Genomic DNA, 6899 nt, shown 5'->3' with positions numbered 1-6899 from the left:
TTGTGACAATTCAGGTCATGATTCCAGGATCTTGGGATCAAGCCCTACCTCAAGCTGAGCATGTAGTCTGCTTAAGGTTCTCTCCTCTCTTTGCCTCTGCCCCTCTCCCCTGCTCTCTCTCCCTCCCTCTCTCAAAGTAAAAACAACAACAACAACAAAAACTATACGGGAGTCTGCCTTACAGCAGTCCCTTCAGCATTGTAAAGAGAGCTAACAGATCCTCAGTCACAAATCTGATCCCTATCTTTGGAAAACTCGTTTTCTGGAGATCATGTGCAGGCCATGTTGTTAGGTAGAAAGATAAATCATCATGCATTTAACAAATATGTATTGAGCACCTACAATGGCTCTAGGTGCTGACCTTGGCACTAGGGATGTATCAAGTAACAGAGATTCCATCCCTCATAGAACTTGCATTCTTGGGGTGAGAGAACCAGATAGTAAAATAAAACAGAAAAGGCTGGAGTCAGAGTGTCCTAAAGATAAATTAGGGAAGGTGGGTGGGAAGGAGCACTGTAATTTTAATAGGATGGTCAAAGAAGGCCTAAATGAGAAGGTAATGTTTGAACAAAGACCTGAAAAAAAGCAGAGGAACAATCCATGCAGACATCTGGGGAATGAGCAATCTGCAGGAAACAGAGAGAAGAGCAAACGAGACCCTTAAACATGAGCAGGAGCAGCTAGATGGCCAGAATGGCTACAGCGGAGTGAGCACTAGGGAGAGAAGGCAACGAGGTAATTGGGCAAGTCACAGTAAGGACTTTGACTTTTATTCTGAAAGTGACCAGAAGTCACTGGGGAATTTTAACTAGAAGCATGGTGTGATCTGCCCTATTCAATAGAATTACATTGGCTAGCCTAGTGAGACTAGCCTGGGGGAAAGGGGGACAAGAGTGGACTTGAAAGGGGAGATCAAAGTTAAGCGCAAGATGCCTACTACGAGACACTGACATAGAATAAATAGTTGGATGAGTCTAGAGTTCTAGAGAAAGGTCTGGGCTAGAGATAAAGATTTGGGAGTATGTCACCTACAGATGACATTTGAAGCCATGAAAGTAGATGAGATGGCCAAGGGACTAAGTGTAGATTCAGAAGAAAAAATGTTGGAGGACCTTTCCTTGGAGTGCTCCATTGTTCAGAGGACAGGGATATGGGGAAGAAGCAGCAAAAGACACGAGAAGGAGCAGCTACTGAGGTAGGAAGAAAATCAGGAGCGTGGGGGCCTGGAAGCCAAGTGAAGAAAGTGTTCAAGGAAAAGGGAGCAGTGAACTGTCTCAAACGTGGCTGACAGGTCAGGTGATATGAAGGCTGAGAATAAACCCCGGGGTTGAGCAGCATGGAGGTCACTGGTGAACATGACAGGAACAATTTTAGTGGAGTGATTGGGAACAAACACTCGACTAAAGTAGGTTGAGGGGAAATGAGAGGCAAGAAGTGGGAAGAGCAAGTATAAGTAAGCTTTTCAAGCTGTTCTGATGTGACAGAAAGTAGAAACTTCCTGAGCAGGAAGTGGGGTCAAGAAAGAGGACATTTTGTTGTTGTTGTTTTTAACATAAGAGAAATAATAGTATATTTGTAAGCTGATGGGCCTGGTCCAGAAAAGAGGGGTAAATTGCTGGAGGGATGACCTTGAACAGGTGAGTGATAATAGGATCCAGTGACCTTAAATAGGAACATGGACAATCAACCATTAGGAAGGAGAGCAGGCAGAAAATAAGTGGGAGCACAGTTGCTGGCAAGTGAGAGCTGTACTGGGAGCTTGTGAGAGTTCTCTCATAATTACTTCTACGTTCTCAGTGACCTAGGAGGCAAAGTCAGCAAGGAGGGTGAGGGAAGAAGTATTTGGGGTTATGTAAAGTACATTACTTTTCTGTACATTAGCATCTGCCTTAAGTGTGATGATGTGACAAGGTCTGAATCATTAGTCTGGATGAGCTACTGAGCTCATTAAGTTCAGCATGAGCTGAAAGAATAGTCAGAGGGGTTCTGCCTCCCAGAATGCACAGCCATCATGGGCAGCCATCACACAAGCAAACACAATGGCCGCCCTCTGCTAGGTACAACTGAAGGCTCTCAGATATTAAAGTCCAGAGCTCCCCAAGGAGAATCCACACCTTAAGTTAGTACCAGCTAGATAACTTAGCAGGGGTTAATTATCAGAATGCTATCTAACCATGAAAGTCCACTGGGAACAAAGCCACACAGAAATGGGATGTAAATTTTTGGCTCAAATCGTGTTGGTGAAGGGAGAAGAAGAATTTACAAATGAGTTATCCAGAAATCTAACCATGTTGAGGATGAGGAGAAAGGAATACAAACAGAACAGGATAAAGGGATGTTGAAAGAGGAGGTACAGAGATGAACCTCACCATCTTTACACTTGTGTGTCAGGCTGGAACCAGCCTCCTCGGTAGGAACAGATAACCTATCATCCAATATCTTGGTTTGCACTCTGTTGTTCTCACTTCAGCAACAATAAAATATCAAAAACTCTAGAGTAACCTCTATGTAGATACTCCACATGTTTGGTTTGGAAAGTCTAGCAAGCACATTTTACTATCTCAAAATCCTCTGATCAGCAAAGATGGAAAGAAGAAGCCAGAGATATAAAGAAAAAAAAAAGTACCCCTGAAGTGCAATATCACAGTGCATTTAAATTTTAATTTCTATTAAAAATTGGGCTCATTGTAATCTCGGCCTAATTGTTTCCAGCCTTAAATTCCTCTGATTCATTTATCACTGGTAAAAGTACAATAAGATGAGGAACTGGTTGTTTTCTTATGTTAAAAATGCTTTATGGCTTTGTACATGAGATTTGTATATGTATAGTATTAAGAATTTTAAGACCGAGAAAGTAGACCAGTGAACCAAGTGCAGGGCTTTTGCAAGTCTGACGCCCTTTGTGTGCCCATGAAGCTTGCCCTGGGCAGGGGTTGTCCCTGTGACCTAAAGGAACTAGGGTGGCTGGGATTTTCTGTCCTAAATTTTGTGGTCAGGAAGGACCCTGAGAAGTAGCCTGAGGGGGTAAAGAAGTGGCTTAAAATGAGCCCACGAACACCTTCATCTCAGTCGCCAAAAAGTTCCCAGTTTGTACAGCCTTCACTTCAACTGGATATTTGGAGGCTTCTCGTTATCCCCGAGAGCTCCTCATCTGAACTTGATTTGACCTTTGTACAAAAGCACCCATATGATTTGCCCTGGACTCTGCACCCCCTAGGAACTCATGGTGCTGTAATTAATCTACCATAAAGCATAGTATGATGCGCTCTCAGCACTTACTGGTTGAAGAATTTTCTCTCTTCTTCAACAAAGGAGCAGAAGGCAATTCAGTTGCTCTCTGCTCATCTGGATAAGCTCTGGATGTCATTTTGTTACACTGCACAGAAGCAGAAGGACAGAATTGATTTGACAGAATAGTTACGAAGTGGAATCCCCCAGCTAAGCTGGCAAGAGCCATAAGAAAAACATACCAAGCAGACAGTACAAATTATTGTAAGAGAAATACATTATACATCATATAGTTGAGACTCCTGGTTTGACCAAGGGCATAAATATACATGTGGTATTGGATTGTACCAACTGGGTTCCACACTGTTACACTACATATGGTTATAGAAGAAATTATCTTTCTGAAATGGTGTTCCCAAATTAATATTTTTTAGGAAATGACAGCTTACTAAACTGTGGGCCATCAGTGGGCCCAATTCCATTATTTTTCTTCATTCTACCAAAATTTCAATATGTATATAACAATAAAAACTACAAATAAACACCAGTATCCTATAGATAATAAAATATAGGTTTAATTTGATAGAACTGCATATTATTTCAGGTTCAAAAAAATCTTACAATAATGAAAAGATGTGGCAAGACCAAAATATTACTTTAGCTCCTACAGTCATCTCACTGTGAGTATTACCATCATTCTAATGCTGGATTGTGCATTTGCATATAACATCAGCATGGTTTCAACGTAATTTGAAGCTTTATTATTATGCTAAATTTGACTAGTTTTAAAATCTGCTGGCAATTAAAGATTGACAGGGAATTTTTTTCCTCCCTGAAGAACTGATCATTTGTGTCTTGAAGTATAATTTTTCCCATTACTCTATTTCAATTCAGCCATTAGTGATCTTAATAAATGTATCTTTATTTATTGGATTCCAAAACTATTTGTTTTTATATAATTTTATGGTAGGATTTTAGCTCCACTTGATATAACACAAGAAATTTTGAACCCTCTAACTTGTGATTGCCACTTTCATTAAATATAAAATTATCTCCCAAATTATACAATTACAAAACAATATCTTACATTGGTTTAACACTTCATAGTTTACACAGCATGCCTACATATGATTTCATTTGCTTGTTTCTTGGGAGAATCCCACTTTACGGATAAAGAGCAGAGAGGCTGAATCACAGTAAATGGTGACACTCAACTTAAGCCAGTTCTTCCAAATCAGTGTCCTTGCATTTGTCATGCTACACTGACCAATGGCGCTGAGTGATTTGAAGACAACTAAAATGCCCCCAATCTGAACTGAAAGAAAAGTCAAAGCCAAAATGCTAGTTACACATCTGCTGTATTTGTTGGTGATAGTCCAGGGAATGTTACCTAAACATGAACCTTTCTTCTTCAGAAACATCAGCAACTAGCTTGAGCTAAATGTGGTTTACAAGTAAAATGTGTAATTAAATATAACTCTATTAAAATGGCTATATGTTTATGTAATGAAAGAGCATGGCCAACATTCTTTGATGCAGTTTAAAATAAATTCTTTGCAATTTTGAATCTGTCCAATATCACTTCAGATATTTCCACGTCTCATTTGAGATCTCACCAGAAATTTACTGAGAAGGCTTGATGCACCAGCTCCCCAACTTACAGGTAAATTCATTTAGTGTCCCCTTGTAGTGCTGTTTCACTCTCTCTTTTCTAAGATGGAATAAAACTTTATGTACAGTGAAACTCTGTAAAATGAAGCATCTTCAAATAGTAGCCAGTGCAGTCCCTAAGATACAAAAGATATTTTCTGGTAGACGTTTCTGAAGAACAGGGTATAACTATGGGCTATAAATTGGTTCATCTGAGATAAAAGTTTAGCCAATGGATGAGCACAATATCTATTTTTCTGAGAAAAAAGAATTTTCTTTACAAACTCCCCCACTGGTCTATATCTGTTTAGGAACCATGCCTGCACATGGTGGTTGCTTTGTAAATATTTGTTGAGTAGAAGGAAAGTAATTGCATCTGTCCCTGAATCCATATCTGAATCTTAACACTGAGTCCCCCTGCCAACTGGACTTCAACTATGCAGTGCCATCAAGTTTTCTCAAGAAATAAAATTAAAGACCTGTAATAATATCATTTTTTCCTACATGTCATTTTTTTTCTGCATGATACAGAACTATCATATCTTTACATGATTTCAAAGCCACATTCTTCCCGCTGATATTGTTGAAGGGAGTTTGAGCCATGCACGGTTATTAGTTTTCAGGTTCCAAGATCACTCTATGGGTTGAAAATCTGCAAGCTGATTTAGCTTAGAGACTCTTGGTGTTAGAAACATGCAAAGGATTATTGTGTCCCCTAAGAGTAATTCCATTAAATAACAGTTTTTGTATTTCACGTTTCTCAAAAATAGAGTTTGTATAGTTTGAGCTCCTCTGACCACTCTTGAAGCCAGTTTCCAAACTTTTATTCTAATTATACTTTTCCTGTGTAAAAACCATTAAGTGTTCATGAAATTATTTTTAATGAATAAAATATGCAGCAGATATAAAATGAGAAAACATTGATCAGACATGTGCAAAACATACCTTTATTTTATTTATTTTTTTAATGTTTATATATTTTTGAGAGAGAGACCGAGAGCCAGCAGAGGAAGGGTAGAGAGAAGGAGACACAGAATCCTAAGCAGGCTCCAGTCTCTGACCTGTCAGCACGGAGTCCCATGCAGGGCTTGAACTCATGAACGATGAGATCATGACCTGAGCCAAAGTCAGACGCTTAACCAACTGAGCCACCCAAGAGCCCCAACACACCTTTCTTTTATCCTGTTATTGACTTCATCCTGTTCTCATACCCTCTTCCCCGTGATGGCAGTAAATTCTTGATCCTGACCCTTAAAAGTAGTTTCTTTCCATTTTAAACAGTCATTTAAAATAATTCCATCGGCCTTTTTGCTTCTCTCCTTGCTCTAGGTGCAGAAGCAAGTTTACAAGGCACCCCGGCAGAGCAGGAGCATGTTTAGCCTCTCTCTGCCTTCTGAGTCCTCTCTGGACGGACTGCAATGTTACTTGGCCCCTTGGTCTCTAGGACTCTGGGCTGATGGGCCCACGAGTATGGCTGGTCCTGCCCCTGCCTCTGACATTGATGTCTCTGCCTTCTTCCTCCAATGCACCCTGACCCCAGGCAATTTTCACCATTAAACCATTCAGTGTTTCTAAATGAATGAATGAATACATCTCAGGGTTAAGCCACCATCTCTTTCCCTCTTTCCAAACCTATCTTTTCCAACTTGTTCCTGTTCCGTCATAAAGCAGCTAGACGGGAAGGCGGAGGAGAGGAAGGTAGCAGAGGGGGGAGTATGAGGGTGGGCAGGGGAATGAAGTGTCATTATTATGGCAGAGAGGTCACCATAATTCTAATAAAGTGATCTAGTCTAGTAGAACATTAAGCGTCATTTTGTGGTTATTTATGCCTTTTATGAGAAAAATAATGTGACCATATTATAAATAAATTGGAATGGGAAAAAAAGACAATAATTCCATGACTCCAACACAACTTCTATTAACATATTGGTATATATTTCTTCTGTTATTTTCCCCATTCATAATAACTTAAGTTATAAAACAAAATTAATAAAATTTTAATGTTTATTTTTGAGAGAGAG

This window comes from Panthera tigris, chromosome B2 (assembly GCF_018350195.1).
Source record: "Panthera tigris isolate Pti1 chromosome B2, P.tigris_Pti1_mat1.1, whole genome shotgun sequence".
Lineage (NCBI taxonomy): Eukaryota > Metazoa > Chordata > Mammalia > Carnivora > Felidae > Panthera > Panthera tigris.
This window is presented reverse-complemented; position numbering follows the sequence as displayed.